Source organism: Tamandua tetradactyla, chromosome 12 (assembly GCF_023851605.1).
Source record: "Tamandua tetradactyla isolate mTamTet1 chromosome 12, mTamTet1.pri, whole genome shotgun sequence".
In the NCBI taxonomy this organism is placed as follows: Eukaryota; Metazoa; Chordata; class Mammalia; order Pilosa; family Myrmecophagidae; genus Tamandua; species Tamandua tetradactyla.
In genome coordinates, this window is record NC_135338.1 from 10,414,306 (window position 1) to 10,434,486 (window position 20,181).

General features: G+C 38.3%; 1 long non-coding RNA gene and 1 pseudogene across 1 annotated transcript; one reads left to right on the top strand and one right to left on the bottom strand.

The window, feature by feature from the left end:
* Window positions 1-666: 666 nt before the first annotated feature.
* On the bottom strand, window positions 667-3,587 carry LOC143652741 (S-adenosylmethionine decarboxylase proenzyme pseudogene; annotated as a pseudogene).
* Window positions 3,588-15,475: 11,888 nt separating this feature from the next.
* On the top strand, window positions 15,476-19,740 carry LOC143651210 (uncharacterized). Its single transcript, XR_013159913.1, has 3 exons — window positions 15,476-15,560; window positions 16,314-16,439; window positions 19,638-19,740. It is a non-coding gene; the product is annotated as an uncharacterized LOC143651210 (long non-coding RNA).
* The last annotated feature ends 441 nt before the right edge of the window (window positions 19,741-20,181 follow it).

The following is a 20,181-nucleotide window of genomic DNA, read 5'->3' on the forward strand; positions in this document are numbered from 1 at the left end:
TCTATTTGCAAATGGATTCATGTCCACAGGACCAGGTGTTAGGATTTGAACATGTCTTTGTGGGGGAATATGTTTCAATTCACAACACACCAACTTGTGCAAATTTTTTTCTTTTGACTCAATGGAAGAAAACCTGTAATTGTTGTTGCAAATACATCTGTATGAAGTCGAAACTGGTCATAACAATGTTTCTAGAGAATATATTCTAGAAACTGGAGGTAACTGGATATAAAATTCAGGCAGCAGTTTAATAGAACACTCTCACATGTTTAGGCTGAGGCCAACACCTCATGAAGACAAAGCCTTGCTTATATGTAGACATATACCTATAACACTATGCATAAATCAAATTGAATTGTTTTCACAATTGTTGAAAAGTTTCATACAGTAAAAGGTTCCTATATACACTTCAATTTCACAGCAAGAGTGGTATAGAATACCTAAGCTCAGAAGACAGCATTCATGAAAAAAGATCTAATTTTTTGATATAATAATGCATACAACAATTCAAAGTGATTACACTATAATTATAACTAGGGCTTCCTGCAACTACCCAGGGGGTGGCTATGGAAAGAACGCCCCCCAGTATCAATATCTACAAAACAGCCACTACCTGCTTCTATGTGCATTCTCTTTTATCGGTTTTTTTTTTTTCATTTTTCCTAATCAACCCTGCTCTTGCTGCTGATTCTTAGCAAAGCTGGTGAAAAACAAAGTTGTAATCACTGAACATGGCACTTTGGCAATCAAGACATTTAAAACCTTCGATCTTCTGGGGTGAAGAAAGCACTGTGCGACATTTAGAACTCTGATTCACAAACAAGGTAATCATGAATTTTCCTGGCTTGAACACTTGCACTACTTTTCTGATAAGGTTATCATGGGAGAACTGACTTAAATTTGTTTCAAAGCTAACATGAGAAAATTCCGATTCTGGAGGATGTGACTAGTCCAATAAGTTCCATCCAATTGAATTCCATTCATCGAATACCCGCAAGGATGGAACAGTGTGGCACCAATGACAGAACTGGGACCAGATCATGAATTGCACTCTTGTGAGTGACATCCTTTGCAGTAATACCACCTTTCATGTAGATCTGGTCCATTCCTGCTGGGCCGAGCTCTCTCATCAGAATGTCCAGGGTTTGATCTGGCTGACCAATTACATGACTCTCTGGGAAATGCAGAGTATACACGTACTAACAGTCAGAATTCATACCTACAATACCATATGCTGTTCCATTTGGAAAATTGCATTAAGAAACTCAGTTTCTTCCTGGAAATTCCAGTGTGAGAAAGCTTCGTAAAATTCTTATGAGAGCAAAAGAAGCTTTGAATTTAATCAAATCCACTGGATTCCCTAGCAAACTTCACCAGGGGAACCAGTGCCTTCAGTAAGAGGGTGGTACCACCTGTCTTCACAATAAAATGTCTCTTGGACACAAACATGCCTCTCTCACTAAATGCATAAGCTCCCGGCTTGTCAGTTTTTGTCACACTTATGACTGAACATTGCACATCCTCCAAAAGTATGTCCCATCCAGATCTTGGGAAGGGGCAAAGATCCCCATATTTTGTATTTGCTTTGGTCTGCTGCCAGGAAAACCAAACCTTCAGCAGTTTCTCCATCTTTTCAAAAAAAAGTGTGCAGCTTCCATCACCATGAAACTAGTGAAAAACCAACAACCACAGAAAACCAACTGTGCCAGTTTGAAAGGATTATGCACCCTAGAAAAGCTATGTTTCAATCCTGATCCATCTTGTGGAAGCAGCCATTTCTTTTAATGCCTATTCAGGGAAAATTTATTAGATTATCTCCACGGAGCTGTGACGTGCCCAATTGTGGGTATTAATCTCTGATTAGATTGAAATGTGACTCTACTCATTCCCGGTGGGTCTTGATTTGTTTGCTGGGATCCTTTAAAAGAGGAAACATTTTGGAAAAAAGCTCCAGAGCCACGAGAGCCACAGAGCCCATGCAGCCAGAGACCTTTGGAGATATAAAAGGAATTAAGCCTCTCCGGGAGCTTCATGAAACAAGAAATCTGGAGAGAAAGCCACCAGATGTCGCCATGTTCACCATGTGCCTTTCCAGTTGAGAGAGAAACTCTGAACTTTATCGGCCTCTCTTGAGTGAAGGTAACCTCTTGCTGGTGCCTTAATTTGGACATTTTTATAGACTTGCTTTAATTTGGAGATTTTTACAACCTTAGAACATGTAAACCATCAACTTAATAAATTCCCCTTTTAAAAACTGTTCCTTTTCTGGTATATCGCATTCCAGCAGCTTGCCTACTAGAACATCAACTGAATCGAAATCTTTTCACTTACTGCTTCAGATTGTTCCAGCTGTGTTACTAAAGTTCAGACTTCTTTCTATATATTTTTTTGCTGTAATTTTATATTAATTTTTTAAATTAATAAAATTTTCCTGACTTTTTTGGGTGTGTGAGTGAAAATTGAATGAGTCTGTTGGAAATAAGATGCAGATACAGTTCAGTTTCTTGCAGTCCGCTGCTTCTTTGTTATAGAGAGGAGAATAAACACTAGCTAATGTTACCAGTCATACTGTGCAAGACTTGAGCCAATTTGTAGGCATCTCTGAGCTCAGTTTTCTCATCTTTAGAATCAAGACAATAATAATACCTACTCATATACCTATCATGAAGATTAAATACGAATAATGATATTAACTTTGATTATTGAAGTTGATTCCTGACACAGAATATTTTGTGCAGTGTTTGACAATAAACATTAGCACTTATTCATCCACTGTATCAGAATTATATTTTACTTACAAAAAATAATTTTGTAAGTAATTATTTTACATATTTCACTCCCACTACTGTCATAAGTCCTTCAAAATCTGGGACCATCTCTAATTCACATTTTTGTCACCAGCACAGGGCCTGGCATAGAAAAGACGTAATAAATGTTGAGTGAATAAATGGATGATTTTGGGGGTTCTCAGAGCTGCTGGTTTAAAAAAGAAGATTTAATACTTTGTCTCAGATGGTATATCAACACAGAAAAATGCAAACTCCGTAACATCATTTTTGTTCCCGTTTACTGTTGAACTTTCTTGCAATAGCTTCCTGCCAAATTTCTTTAGGTTGCTAATGACTTATGCAAGTCCTCAGTGAAAGTAATAAAGGGATTTATCTTGCCACTTAGTTGTTGCCTAGGGAAAAGGTTTGCTAAAAAGAAAGCATCATGATTCATCTGGTTTTGTTGCTTACTTAAAATCTTATCGAGGCATGATTTGGTACCAAAAATTTCCATAAAAAGGCAGGGACATTGATCTCTGAATATAGATTCATGAGTAGAAAATGTAAATAAAAATGCTTCTGACCTGGAATAGAGAATGATTGGAAAGGAGGGATGGGGGTGCGGTGGAGACAATATTTTTTTTTTTTTTTTATATTTGCCTTCCTTCTCTGTCTGTCTTCCTCAGGACCGGGAAGCCTGGAATCCAGCCCCAAGAACTGGGGCTTTTGGGGCTCCTCAAACATTCTGAGCTACCAGAGAAACTGGATATTCCTCCTTGATTTCTGCCCGGTTACCAGGCCCAGTTACCTGTCCGGCATGATAGCATCCCTGTGAACCCCCAGTGCCGTGGAAGTGCAGAAACTAGCTCCTGCTGGCTGCCTTTCTCAAGCCGGCTCCTGCTCTCTGCAGCACCTCCCACCCCCACGGCAGCCTGCCTCCCAGACACAGCTCTTCTGACTTCTGACTGCAGCACCTCCCACCCCCGCGGCAGCCTGCCTCCCAGACACAGCTCTTCTGACTTCTGAACTAGCTGCCTCCTGGCATCATCCCTGCCACATTCCACCCCTGGGCCTCTTGGAACTCAGGATGCCTGTGCGTGCTTGAGCATGCTCGACGTCAGGGCACCACGCTCAGAAGGACTAGCACGTGCCTCAGCCAGCTCCTGGGGCAGGAGTGGTCGCTATTGGGAGACTGTTCCTAGTGACCGGGTCTGTGCTGCTGCTCAGCCTTCTTTCCCTGCTGGCGCCATGGCCGTATCTCAGGTGGCAGAGCCCAGCCTGGGTCCCCTCCAGTCCCTACCACTGTCACTGCTTACCTACCACATTTCTACTCTTTTCCTTCCTTACCTTCTTCTGAATGGGCTGAGTGCCCATTCCCATTTCATGTTTCATCCGTTATTGGCTTGGAATACATACAGTTCCCCTTTCTTTCTTTCTTCCTTCCTAAACCCCATCAGAAAAATACCAAAACCTTAGAACAACTTAACTTAGATCTTTCTCTTCCTGATTTATTACTATTGATGTCTTATATTTTAATTATATCTTGTTTGTATTTAATTGCACAAATAATAAGTTATTACTTATTATTACTATTATTTATAGTTAATATTTTTTCAAACCCACATACACACACAATTTTTTTTTGCTTAGCATCCCTTTGTATATCTCAAACCTTTTATCTGGAACTAACAGCCAGTGTTATCTTTCAGACTGCCCTTTAGTGGGGTCTGTTGGTAGTAAACTCTCATAGTTGCTCATAGGAAAATGTCTTTATTTTGCCCCCTCATTCTTTTTTTTTTTTTAATAATTTTTTTATTTTATTTTTTTAAATACCAAAAGACATCAAACAAATGCAAACGTTCCTATTTTGATCATTCCGTTCTACATACATAATCAGTAATTCACAATATCATCACATAGTTGCATATTCATCATCATGATCATTTCTTGGAACAGTTGCCTCTATTCAGGAAAAGAAATAAAATGAAAACGGAAAAAAAAATCTATACATACCATACCCCTTGCCCCTCCCTTTCACTGATCACTAGCATTTCAAACTAAATTTATTTTAACATTTATTCCCTCTATTATTTATTTTTATTCCATATGTTCTACTCATCTGTTGACAAGGTAGATAAAAGGAGCATCAGACACAAGGTTTTCACAATCACACAGTCACATTGTGAAAGCTGTCTCATTATACAATCATCACCAAGAAACATGACTACTGGAACACAGCTCTACATTTTCAGGCAGTTCCCTCCAGCCTCTCTATTACATCTTGAATAACAAGGTGATATATAATTAATGTGTAAGAATAACCTCCAGGATAACCTCTTGACTCTGTTTGGAATCTCTCAGCCATTGGCACTTTGTCTCATTTCCCTCTTCCCCCTTTTGGTCGAGAAGTTTTTCTCAATCCCCTGATGCTGAGTCTCCTCTCATTCTAGAGTTTTTCTCAATCCCTTGATGCTGAGTCTCAGCTCATTCTGGGATTTCTGTCCCACGTTGCCAGGAAGGTCCACACCCCTGGGAGTCACGCCCCATGTAGACAGGGGGAGGGTGGTGAGTTTGCTTGTTGTGTTGGCTGGAGAGAGAGGCCACATCTGAACAACAAAAGAGGTTCTCTTGGGGGTGACTCTTAGGCCTAATTTTAAGTAGGCTTGACCTATCCTTTGTTGCCCCCTTAGTCTTGAAGAGGAGTTTCACAAAGTACATAATTCTAGATTGACAGTTTGTTTTTTCTGCAGAGAATTCAACCATTCCTTATAAGTAAACTATTTTGCCTCTGTTTTCTTTTTACAAAAATCTTTTTTATTGTGGAACATAACATATATACAAAGAAAAGAAAGAAAAAAACAATAATTTTCAAAGTACACTTCAACAAGTAGTTACAGATTTCAGCATTTGTTTTAGGTTACCATTCCATGATTTCAGATTTTTCCTTCTAGCTACTCCAAAACACTGGAGGCTGGAAGAAATATCAATATAGTGACTCAGCCATCATACTTGTTTGTTAAATCCTATTTCCTCTGCTATAACTCCTCCTCCTCCTTTGATCCTTCTCCCACTATAAAGGGATCTTTAGGCAATGCCTGTTCTAACTTTTTCATGCTGAGAATGGGTTTGATGCTAAAGGATAAAGGGATGTAATTAATTGATAATCTTGGAAAGGCTGGTTCCTCTAGGGTTCCAGATTTATCTGGCCTAGGAACCCACTGGAAATTATAGGTTCCAGGAAAGCAAACTTAGTGCATGAAACTTTTATAATGTCTCAGTTCAAGACCTAGGAATTCTTAAGAGTCCACAGGAGAGATGTTGGTTGGGATTTAGCAAACCATGGCAATTAGCACTATCCTACTAAAGATTGTGTAAGCGTAGGCTCCAGAATAGCCTCTTGACTCTGGTTTCTTTTAAGATTGTCTCTTTATTACTGCTGTTCCTCAGTTTCATTATGGTGTATCTAGGTGTGGGTTTCTTTTTCTTTCTTTCTTTTTTTTTTATTATTATTTTTTTTACATGGACAGGCACCGGGAATCAAACCCGGGTCCTCTGGCATGGCAGGCAAGCATTCTTGCCTGCTGAGCCACCGTGGCCCGCCCTCGGTTTCTTTTTATTGATTGTATCAGTCAGTGTTCTTTAGAGAATCAGAGCCAGTTATGTGTGTGTGTAAATTTATGCCAAGGATTTGGCTTATACAGTTTATGTCAAGGATTTGACTTATACGATTGTGGGAGCGGACTAGTCTGAAATTTGTAAGGCAGGCCAGCAGGCTGGAAACTCTGGGACAGGAGCTGACGCGGCAGTCTTGAGGCAGAATTTCTTCTTCTTCAGAAACACCTGTTTTGCTCTTCAGGCTTTTCAACTGATTGGATGAGGCCCAACCACATTGTTGAGATAATCTCCTTAATATACAGTCAATTGATTGTAGATGTTAATCTCCTCTACAAAATCCCTTTAGAGGGACACCTTAATTTATGTTTACTTCCAAGTCAAGTTGATACATAAAACTATCACAGTGACCCTACTGGGGATTTATTGGACTTACAGAATCTGAGGGTTGGTGTTTTTCTTTACTTCTGGAAGATTTTCAACCATTATCTTTTCAAATATTTTCTTCAACCCCATTTCCTCTCTTTTTTTCTTATGGAATTCCCATTATGCAAATGTTAGGCATTCTTATTCTATCATCTCTTAACATCTCCATCATATTTTCCATATTTCTGCCTCTCTGCTGTATCTGAAACGTTTCTTCATCTCTACTTTTCAGGTCTCATTTGTAGTATCACATTAACTTTCTAATTCCAATTATTACATTTTTAATTTCTGGACATTTTAACTTTTTTCCAAATCTCCTTGGTCATTTTTTAGTTTCCTACTCTTTATTCATATTTTCAACACTCTCCTTTATTTATTATAAATATCAATAGAGTAGAATAGGATAGAATACAATGGACTATAATAGAATCTATGTCTGATAATCCCAATATCTGACATAGTTGTAGGTCTGCTGCCCAACCACATTGTCAAGATAATCTCCTTAATATACAGTCGATTGATTGTAGATGTTTATCTCATCTACAAAATCCCTTTAGAGGGACACCTTAATTTGTGTTTACTTCCAAGCCAAGTTGATACATAAAACTATCACAGTGACCCTACTGAGAGGGTCATGCAGTAGAGAGGCAGAAATATAGAAAATAGTCTCTTGTTTCTGCTGGCTCTTGACCATGGTTATTTTTTTTCTGTGTGTTTTCCTTTTCTTGTGTGATTTTGTTTGTTTGTTTGTTTGACTACAAATTTACATGACTTGGAATCTTTTCAGTGGAAATTCTTTTGGACTTGGGTTAAAGGTAGGTTTCTTGAGAGAGTATTTGTGTTTGCTTCTTCCAGGTGCTGGGGGACATAGTAGCCTGGATCATTTAAAGCAAGTTTTAGCTTGAGGCTTTCAGGATATGTGGGTAGTATATATTTGGGTCACAAAATCACATGAAGAGGGTGGTGCAATGGCGGGTCAGTGGCAGAGTTCTCGCCTGCCATGCCAGAGGCCCAGATTTTATTCCTGGAGCCTGCCCATGCCAAAAAAAAAACAAAAGAAGAAAAAATCACATGAAGACTAGCTCATGGATGTGCATTCTCAGGAAGGATTGTTTATTTCCTTCTGTGCTGGTTTTAATCTGTTGTGTACCCCCAGAAAAGCCAAATTCTTTAATCCTCATTCAGTATTGCTGGGTGAGGCTTTCTGATTATCCATGGAGATGTGACCCACCCAGTTGTGGGTGCTAACTTTTGATTAAATGGTTTCCATGGAGATGTGTCTCCACCCATTCAAGGTGGGGTGGCTTACTGAAGCCCATTAAGAGGAAACTGTTTTGGAAAAAGCTTTAGAGCCCATGCTGCCAGAGACCTTTGGAGATGAAAAAGAAAAATGCCCCCAGGTGAGCTTCATGAAACAAGAAGCCAGGAGAGAAAGCTAGCAGGAATCACCATGTTCACCATGTGCCTTTCCACTCAAGAGAGAAATACTGAAAATCATCAGCCTTCGTGAACCAAGGTATCTTTCCCTCGATGCCTTAGATTGGACATTTCTATAACCTTGCTTTAATTTGGATATTTTCATGGCCTTAGAATTGTAAATGTGTAACTTAATAAATTCCTCTTCTTAAAAGACGTTCTCTTTCTGGTATATCGTATTCTGGCAGCTCGCAAACTAGAACACCTTCCGTTGGGCATCAAGGTGGAGCCAGACGAGGCAGATTGAGTTGTGTTCCCCAGAAAGCTCATCTTTACTCTTAATCCATCTCTGTGGATGTGCCCCCATTATAAATAGGCCCTTGTGCAGGGTTTTTTCAGTTAAAGGGTGGCCCAACTGAATCAAGATGAGTCTTAATCCTATTACTAGAGGCCTCATAGAAAAAATAATGGGGAGGATTCACAAGCAGGAGGTCAACAGAACCCAGAAGAGAAAGGAGAGGACATCACCACGTGACGGGAAAGCCAAAGAACCCAAGGACAGCCGACCAGTCAGAACGCTACCAACCCTAGGAAGAAGGAATCCATATAATCTCTGAAAACGTCAGCCAATACATTCCTGTTGTTAAGCCAATCTATTGTGTGGTATTTGCCTTAACACTTGGAAAACAAAGACAACAGACAAGTTTATTTGCTGTCGTATTTGGTGTGGCAGGTTTGTCTAACTCACCCTTAAACTGAGGATGTAGCCTCTTTTTACCTTAGATTTCTACAAGTGGCTCCTGTTAGACTCCCTAACTCTGCTGGGTCCTGGGTTTCATCTCCTGTCCCCTGCCCTTAACATTGTCAAATACGAAGTTTAAGGCCACCAAGATTCAGCAGTTATCCTTGGAGGTGAAATTACCAATCTGATTCTCATTTTCCCTTTGATTTTAATTTCAGAAATTCCTTACATTCTTGCCAGCTCAGTGATACTGTGGAAAATATGTTTTATATTTTGTCTAGTGTGGTTGTTCTTATAAGAGAATTGTTCAGGTTATTTAATCCACCATATTGCCAGAATGGGACATTTCTTATTAAATTTTCCCATTTTAAAATGTTGTATTATATATAATAATTAATATTTCTTCTTTTTCAGAATCCATTGTGTTCAGTGTATGCAATAAAAGATATTGCATATAGTTAAAATTGAATATTAGATAAACAACATTTTTTTTAGTATAAGTATGTCCCACATAATATTTGATATATACTAAAATTATTCATTGTTTATATGAAACACAAATTTAATTGGATGTCCTATATGTTGTCTGGAAACCCTAATTCTGTGTCTCATCTAAACTGAGTGATGAAAATTATTTGGACAAGAGGAAATACAAATGGCTAAAAATCACATGAAGAGATGTCATCTTCATTTGCTATAAGGGAAACGCAAATCAAAACCACAATGTGATATCATCTCACACCTACTAGACTGGCCACTGTTAGATAAGCAGGAAACTACCTGTGCTGGGAAGGATATGGAGAAATACGAACACTTATTCACTGCTGATGGGAATGTAAAATGGTACATCCACTGTGGAAAACAATTTGGCAGTTCCTCAGAAAACTAAGTATTCAGTTGCCCTATGACCCAGCAATTCTGCTACTCAGTATTTACCCAGAAGATCTGAAAGCAGGGACATGAACAGACGTTTGCACACTGATGTTCATAGTGGCATGATTCACATTTGCCAAAAGATGGAAATAATCCAGGAATGTATTAACTGATGAGTGAACAAACTAAATGTGGTATATTCATACAATGGAATATTATGCAGCAGTAAGAATGGATGAGGTCCTGCAGCCTATGACAACATGGATGAAACTTGAGGACATAATGTTGAGAGAACTAAGCCAGACCCAAAAAGACAGATATTGTATGATTTCACCAATATGAACTAATTAGAACATGTAAACTCAGAGTCTTGAAACGTAAAATATAGGGTACCTAGAAATAGACAAAAATTAGAGAAGGGGGAGCAGTTACCTAATATGTACAAAATTGTTAACAAGATTGAACTTAAATGTTTGGGAGTGGATAGAGGTGATGGTAGCTCATTATTGGGCTTATAAGTAATAGTGATATACTGTAGGTGAATTTGATTGAAAGTGGTAGTTTAAAGTCATGTATGCAAATAAGTTTTTGCATGATCTACTATAAATGTAAAAAAATAGAAATAGAGGGGTACATGGGAAAAAAAGCATAGCTACTGCAAATTATGGACTACAGTTAACAGTAATATTTTAATTCTCTTGCATCAATAGTAGCACATTTTCTATACTAATACAAAGGGTCAACAATAGGGGGCAATAAAGAGTATGGGAAGATTTGGGCTTTATTTTTTATTCTTATTTCTGTTCTGGAATAATGAAAATATTCTAAAGTTGATCATGGGTATGTATATACAACTACGTGATGATACTGTGAGCCAGTGATTGTATACTTTAAATGGTTTGTGTGATGTATGACTATATCTCAACAAAGTTGAAAAAATATAAATTCAGATCAGATTAGGGAAAAATTATTAGGACAAATATGTAGCTGCCTCTTTTGGAGAATTAGGTAGTATATGATTATATCATTATCTACAAAACTTCTCTGACGTGAAAGCAAATGTAAGTCTTTGTTCCTAAATACGTTTTTTTTTTTAATTTTCTCAATTCACAAAAGAATGCATGCATGTAAAAAATTTTAAATATTTCAGGCAGTGATCACATCTTTTTTAAAAAGTTGTCTATATACTACACAAGTACTACTAAAATCTAATATTCTTACAAAATCAAACTCAGCAATGAGTTTGCTCACACTTAGCAATGAGATATTGTATTTTATGTCTAGGTAGTAGGGTAAAAACATAGCCAAGAGTTACTACAGCAACCTCTGTTAGTATTAGATACAGTGTGTGAGTTGGCACAAAGTGCTTCATTTCTCAGAAAGTAAAAATCCCATATAATGCACCATGGAAAGCCCTTGACTTTAAAACAAAATTCCCAAATCAAGAGGAAATAAAATAATCTGTGGAAGGCTCACATTTATAATGCACCGTAGTCAGTGAGCTTAGTTATCTACTAGGAAGAATTAGACCTGTTCATCTTATTTACATTATGTAACCCTCAATTAGTAGCGGCAGCTCGACCATAAAATGAACCAGATAAACAGCTGGAGGCTAAACACAGTAAACTCTCCAATGGCCTGGCTTAAAACATCAGCATGATGGACATTGAATGCGAACACATTTCTGCATTGCTCACAGAAGACAGATTTTACATTTTCAGCTTTTTTTTCTTTTTTCAGAACTAGACATAGAAATTTGGGGGTTTTTAGTTTCAGAATCCGGCAACCCAGACATAACGAAATATTTATTTAAAATAAAGACTATCAATGTGCCCTCCATGATTTCAAGAGCAGCTACCACGACCTGTGTTCTCACACGTGTGAGCACAGAGTTTCTCAGACAAGTTAGCCAATCGGATGTCAGCTGTGCCCAGATGGAGGCCAGGTCATTTACAGAATCGTCAATCTAGCTGAGGAGCGCTCATTCCATTGCCTAGTCAGCCACCATTCCCCTGCTCCTCCCTCTTCCTTACGGACAGAATCCCATTTGTTCAGGTAGTGGGGGGAGGTAGAGTGTTGCCAGATAAATGCATGTAATATTGGGCTATGGGGCACCCTGTACTTTTTTTTTTTTTTTTTTTGCTAAATCTGGTAACCTCAGTGGAAGGAGCTCTCTCAATCCCAGGGAAGAAAAATTCCATACTAGCAATAGAGCAGCCCCAGTTCTGAGTCGGTCATGGTCAGGTTAATCCCCTTAACTAGTGATCAGTCTGAGAATGGTTTATTACCCACTTGAGAATACTGAGATGAAGAGCAATTCTACTGTTTTACCCTCTTCTTTCTCTTTGAAAACAAAAATCAGACGTGTAGTATAGCCATCTGTTCACTCAATAAACACGAGGGAAAAAATGATCCCTCAGGCCCTTGCAGGGGATCCAAGTCCCTTCCTTATACAACTACATTATTTGCATGCGGCCACATTTCCTTCATGTATCTGAACCAAATCCACATGGCCCAACAAATTGACTGCAGAAGCAGATATGAAAATCAGCTCCTCTTCAGATGTGAATGATTTGCAAAACTGTAAAACAATGCACTATTCCCACTGAATTACTTTTTTTTTTTGGAAAACAGAGTAAGGATTTATTACTGCTATTTTTAAATGAATTATTAATTTTTTAAAACATTTTCAATCCTTAGTGCAGTAAATATAACCCACATAAACAAACGCTGTTTGGGGGTCCTCAATAACTTTTAAGAATGTAAACAGATTTGGTTCTCAAGTCTGAGATCTACTGACTCAGACAATCATCCCAACAACTCAAGCTGCTCAAACAATATCCACTGGTGCTTCTTTGATTAGTAAGGTTTTCAGTTACCTGCAGCTAATAACAATCTTAAGTGATTGACTAGCTAACTCAACAAGGATGAATCATGTGCTGGTTGAATCGATTGTGAACCCCAGAAAAACCAAGGTCTTTAATCTTCACTCAAAATTGCTGGGTGGGATCTTTTAGATTATTTCCATAGAGATGTGACCCACCCAGTTGTGGGTGATAACTTTTGATTAGATGGTTTCTATGGAGATGTGTCTCCATCCATTCATTCCCTTTTAAGAGAGAACCATTTTGGAAAAGCTTGAGAGAACCACCAGAGCCAAAAGAGCCAAGAGTGGACAGCCCCGGGGAAAGTTGTAGAAGCCTTATGAAATGAGGAGAAAAAACCAGCAGACATTGCCATGTGCCCTTCCAGATGAGAGAGAAACCCTGAACTTCATCAGCCCTTTCTCTGGAGTTAAGGTATCTTTCCTCTGATGCCTTAATTTGAACATTTTCATGGCCTTAGAACTGTAAACTTGCAACTTAATAAATTCCCTTTTAAAAATCCATCCCATTTCTGGTAGAGTGCATTCTGGCAGCTTTCAAACTAGAACAAGTCACTATTTTAAAAATTAATCGAAAAAGTAGCATTCTAACTATTGACCAGTAATAAAATGGCAAGAAATATGATTTAGAGAAAAAAAAGAAAAAGACAAATGGAAATCTGTCAAAGGCACAAAGGTGGTTTTAGAAAATTTGCTTCATAATTTTCACCTGTATTTTCCTTACCTCTAGAGATGTATCTCCATAAAAAATAGTTATTATTGTATTAACTATATCATAACAACAGGATAATTAATTGAGATCAAAATAAGTATCCTGTACTACCTACCTAAGGAGATCACCTTGAAAGGTCAGGCTTTCAAGATTTTAGATTCTTTGATTTTGAAGGTTCTTAATTACAGATAGTATCTTTACTATACTATAAAGATACTATAGTATCTTTATTCCATTGCATTTGACTTTGTTCCATTGCATTTGACTTTCCAACCTCCTTATTTCTGCCACATCATAATTATCTTATTCTTGCAAAATACCAGTGATGTCTCTTAAGCTCTTACCCTTTATACCTACATCTTTGTACACTGAACATTCATTTATACAGTATTAGCAATGAGGCTTAAGAGTCACCCAGAACCTTTATATAAACTATTTTTCACTATTCCTTCATTTAAGAAAAGGGCATAATAAATTCCTGCTACATCAACAACAGAGTAAAAGACATGTATCTTTGGTGTCCTTTCATTTAACAATATAAAAGTTAACATCAGATAGGAATCTGGTCCCATCTTTCTTGGAAAGCACTCACTATGGTATTTGGGGGTGGGAGATAGGGTTAAAAAGTCTTACATTCAGAGTTGCTATGCTTTTAAAGCACAACTAACAGTAGTAAATTCTGTTCTAAGCCGTTTAACTGATGAGAGTGACCCACTGTCAGCATATTTTTAAAGCTAAATGTTTGTTTGTTCTGGAAAGAACATACCATGATGGCATTTCAATCCTGCAAATGCTTGCAAGTAAAATGTAGCAAATCTGGCATTAAACTAGAAAAGGTCATCTAACTTTACTTATTCAGAGCCCAGTATCTTTCAAGGACTAGTTGTTTAAAAAGAAGAAACAACTGCTTCAGTAGGTCTTCAAGTTTGCTTTTGAATTTTAAGATAATTTTCATAGACAACTGTTTTAGTTTGTAAGCTGCCAGAATGAAATATACCAAATTGGAATGATCTTTATAAAGGGAATTTAATAAGTTACAAGTTTACAGTTCTAAACCTATAAAAATGAACAAACTAAGGCATCCAGGGAAAGATAGCTTCATTCAAGGACGGTCAATGGATCAGGAACACCTCTGTCAGATGGGTAATCATGTGGCTGTCACCTGCCGGTCCCTTGTTCCTGGGCTCCATTTCTTTCAGCTTCCGTTCCTGTGGGGGCTCCTCACTTTGCTTCTCCAGAGCTGGCTTTTATCTCTTGGCTTCTCTTGGCTCTCTCCAGGTTCTGGCTTCCTTAACGTGTCATGGTGACATCTGCTGATCTCCAAGCATCTCTAAACATCTGCATCTCTGCTCTCCAAGTATTGTCATCTGTGTCAGTTCTGCTCTAAGGTTTCTGTCGGCTCTCTTTCCAAAAATGTTTCCCTTTTTAAAGACTCTAGTAAAATAATCAAGACCACCTGGAATGGGTAGAGTCACATCTCCATTTAACCAAAAGGTCACACCCACAATTGAGTGCCTCACATCTCCATGGAGAAAATCTAATCAAAAGTTTCCAAACTGCAATATTGAATCAGGATTAAAAGAAATAGCTGCACCCCAAAATTGAATGAGGATTAAAACATGGCTTTTCTGGGCTGCATAATACTTTCAAACTGGAACGAACAATAGCTCAGCTTCCTTTCCAGGTTGTGACAAGGACTCTTGGAAAATTGGGCTTCTTTTTTTTTTTTTTTGCATGGGCAGGCACCGGAAATCGAACCCAGGTCTCCAGCATGGCAGGTGAGGATTCTGCCTGCTGAGCCACTGTGGCCCACCCAAAGCTGGGCTATTTTAAATTTCAATCTTTTAACGTATTGTTAAAAAGACTTGTTTTAGTCAATTTTTATATAAATGAGAAGGAAGATAAAATGCACTGGGAGAAAGTTTTCCTTAGTCAACATTAACTGAAAAAAATACGCACGCGCACACACACACATTCACACAAAGAATGTGTGCATATTGACAATATAATTGCCATTATGAGAAAACAGAGCAAAGAGAGAGACAAGATTCTATACTTCAAAGAATGCAAGAATTGACTATTTGGAGAGGGAAGACCCTAAAGCCTTAGATATCCCATCACAAATAGGTATCTAGTTCAGCACCATTCACCTCCCCAAGAGGGCAGTAGCGAGGGCTTGCTCTCTCAGGTCCATGTGTGGTAGTTAAAGAATTGAGGTCTCGCCAAGAGCCCTTCTCTCCCAGGGGAACTTCCTTTTCTATAAAGTCTTACATGGAGAAGCGTGGCCCCCCAGGTTCCAAAACAGTGATCTAGAGAGGGCTTTATTTTCAAGATGATGCTGACACTTACAAGCAACTCATAACTTTGTGCATATTGATCCCATTAATATGTTCAGGTTATGGAGAAGACAAGTCATCTTGTCTCATTGACTGTAATGAAATTGACTTTAAAACACTTTCACATTTTTCAACTTAATGGAACCTTACCTTTCTTCTTTTTTATCTATTTTTGCAGATATCAAAGAATTGATATAAATGCACTTTTTGAAACAATCGTAATTTAGCAGTCAAGTGCACAAGCAACAGATTCAAAACTACCTGGATTCGAATACTGCCTGTGTCTCTTCATAGATGTGTGAACTTGTGCAGTTTCTTGACCTTTCTCAGCTTCCTCACCCATAAAATGCAAACAATAATAGTACCTCCCTCATAGAGTGGTTGCGTGATTGTAATGAGATTTCCAGGACATTTATCCCAGGTTCTATGCTATGGTCCTTTTTGGAATATCTTCCAGAGATGCAAGTACTGATTCCATGTACTGCAGTGAGAGAATGCTGAGAACATCAGGACTAAATGACTCTCAATTGTTTTTCTTTTTCAGCCTCCTGCCTCTCTGGAAATCAGCTGGCTTCCGCTTGCTCCATTTACTGTGTACCAGCCAATACAAAATGAAATGTTCACGCTGTAATTAAAAAAGTAAGCTCATCCCAGAGGATCCCCGTGCAAGGTACACGTCAGTGTTTAACAAATAATCCATGGATCCAAGCACAGGGACAGGGTAGAACAGCCTACTTGCTGCTTGAAGTCCTTCTCTAAAATCAGAATTTGTCAAATGCAGGAATGGAGGTGCCGTAGCAGAGCTGATCATATTCGGTTAGTGGCTCATTTGCATTCTGAGGTGGGGTGGGGTGGCGGTGTTCTTGCTGAGGTTTTAAATGTTAATCTGGCACCTTTATTAATATGTCACAGAATTAGAGAGGCAGTGTGACAATGTGATTAAGGGAAGTCTCTGGAGCGGGCCAGGGTTTGGCGTTGGCTTTACTGCTTACTGGCTGTGTGACTCTTCATTAATTACTCGACCTTTTTCTGATTCCTAATCGGAGATGATAATGGAACGTACCTCATTACTGGTGGATGGGCCAATTAAACGAATATATACAAAGCAATTAGAATAGTGCCTGAAGAATCGTAAGCTTATGTGGTAGGTTGAATTAGGTACCCCCCAAAAAACATTTTCTTGGATTTTAATCCATTCCCATGGGGGCGAACCCATTTTAAATATGAGCTTTTGGAAAAATGTTATTTTTGGTTAAGGTGTGGCCAGCTGAATCAAGATGGGTCCTAATCTTTTTAGAGAAGGCCACATAGAGAAAGCCACATGAAAAACCTGAAGCTGGAAGTCAATGGAATCTGGAAGAAAAAGGAGAAGACATGGCTGTGAATATTGCCATGTGATGAGAAAAGCCATGGATCCGGGGATCGCCAGCAGCCAACCCCACATTGCTACAGTCTTTGGGGACAAAGGACTGCCTTGCTGACACCTCAATTTTGGACTTCTCCTAGCCTTGAGACCATGAATCAATAAATACCCATTGTATGGCATTTGTTTTAGCAGCCAGGAAACTATGACGGCATATTTTAAGTGTCTCCTACTATTATCAGTTCTTTTGCATTTACATTTAAATATAGAGATAGGTTAGTAAGATCCTGCTGTATGTAATTTTTAGATCCACATTTCCTAATTGTTAACACAAAGTAGTATTAATGAGACGTAATCAATCTACCAGTACATCCTAGGTATCTCCTGTGTGACTGCCTAAAATACCATATACATGCATGGTATAGATAAAAAGCAAACTCGGCAAGATAATGTGTTGTATTTTCACTCAGCTAGTAATGGTAGCTGGGGTCACGATCTGCTGAGTGGTGGGCAGGGGGAAGCAGGGGCAGGCTTCCAGGCAGCGCCCAGATTGAAAGTTGTTCTCTTCTTTCCGAAACTCTTCCAGCTGCCACAGCACTTACTGTGCAAAAGGCATACGATGGCCAGAATTTAGAGGTCTTTCCTGGCAGCTGTAGCAAGGATTTTGCAGAATTAGAGTCATATCTATTGTAACTAGAGCCATAAAAATACAATTCACAGATACTCTGTATTTTAGAGTCTGCCCTCTAAGCAATTTCAGACAGGAGAACTGAGAGTCCCCTGCAATTAAGGCTTCCACCCTGATAATAGAAAGCGATGCTGTCATCACTTAGTACAGGATACATAGGCAGATCTGAAGGCAAGAGGAGAAAAGGATGGCTGAGAACTGACGCAGAAACATTTTCCCTTAATCACACCTGCCTTGGGGACTCTCCATTATCTTAAGGATGCGGGACTCCAGAGTGAGTCATTCGTTCGATTTATTTTTCAAAGATGAACATACCGCCTGCTATATGCCAGACACTGTTTTAGGCTCACAATGGGGAACAAAATGAAGTCCTTGCAACCTTAACATTTATATTTTATTGGGAGAGGTACAAAATAAATGAATGATCAAAAATATGATATTTCAGCTGGAAACAAGTTTTATGCAGATTATTCAGAAATTAAAGAGGCACATTTAGTTCTACCTATAAGTTAGAATTCTACCTGTAGAATGTTTATAATTCTATACACATTATATATTATGCCTAGACTATCCTTGTTCCCCGTTCATTCAATACCGTAGATCTAGTCATCTCAACTAATCTTCCTTGGGTCTTTAAAAGCCAAATAAAGCTTGCCTATAAGCATTATTAAAGAGATGGCTGTGAACCTAGAGTGCCAGCCTACAGATGTCATGAAATTTCTGGTGCCCTAAAAAAAAGCCCAGTGCCCAGAGTGTATGTACCAAGTCAGTCGCCTTCTCAGAATGGAACCTGCTGTTATAAATAATCAAGTAGAAGATACATTATTAAGTGAACAAAAAGCTGGTTGAAAATAAAATAGCAGACATAATATAATCCCACGTTTGTTTTAAAATTATGATCATAATGAATAAATCTTAGCATGTGTAGAGAGAAAAAAATGAACAGACGAAACGGTCTTGCCCTGTGGTTCCAAATGAAGCCTCTGAAGTCAGAATGGCTGGTTCAAACCCTAACTTTGCCATTGTCTAACTGTGAGCGTCAGTAAGCTATCTCCTCTAAGTTTCAGTTCATGAATCTGTAGAACAGGCATAATAATAATGGCATTTCTCTCAGATGGTTGTCTGAGGATTAAATCAGATAATGCAGGTAAAGCACTTAGAACTCAATAAACAAACACGAATATTGGTTAATGTTGGTTAGTATTATTTTAATGATAGTAGTCACTATCATTAAAAATATTTTTTATTCACAAAAAATATTTTTGCACCATATATATCTGTTTTGTCATATATAACTTTTATATCAAGAGCATGCATTATTTTATAATTAAATTAAAATAAATCATAGGGACTATGCAGATGTTTTCTTATGTGGGGCCTCCCCCTGTTCTAACTCTAGCTACGTAAAAAATGATCTGCAGAGGAGCTCTGCACAGTTCAATCTGGGTGTTGTTGGAAATGCAGAATCTCGGGGAACCCAGAGCTAATGAATCAGTGTCTGCAAGTTAAAGACCCTCAGGCGATTCGATGTGCGGGTCACCTTGAAGAACCTTGCTCCAAAGCCTAAGTAAGCCCACAAAAAAATCAAACAATGTTTTTTGCTACATGGAATTCATGTTAACTTAAGAAACACTTGAGATGAAATGTTGAGTTGCCTTTTTTAACATAAAGGCTGGGTTTAGATTACTGTATTTATCTTCTAATAAAATTTTGAACTTAAATAATAGTTTGAAAATTAGAAAAGTTATCACTATTTAGATCATATTTTATAACTCTTAACAAATATTTTAAGATTTTTTTTTTTTTTGCATGGGCAGGCACCAGGAATGGAACCCAGGTCTCCAGCACGGCACCTGGAATTCTGCCACTGAGCCACAATCCCACCACCCACCAACATCTATTTTTGAGACTGAACTGACCTTTAAGAAATGTTAAAATGTATATTGACTGATGATCATTTTAAGATCATTGTATAGAACTTTTCAGAATTTAAATGTTCTTGAAAGACAACAGTCATCTCAGTATAATTTTATTTCCTTGTTATGTGTTTACACAGAATGGATGATTTGGTCCTGATCTTGTTTTTTAAAAACGTATATGAGTATATATGTGGGTATATTGTGTACATCATAGAAAAAAGTCTTGTGAGATGTTTGAGTTTTAAAACTTGGTCCCCAAATTCCCTGATATCTCTCCCACTGAATGGTGGGTTTATATCCTCTCCTCTGATTTTGTTGGTTTGTCCAGAGTGATGTCCTGATGAATCCCAGAGTGATTTGATCATGAGTAGAAAAGTATTTGCAAAGTCCCCTTTGGGGAATGGTGAGAACGGGGGAAAATTCAACCTCCCCAAGTTGAATT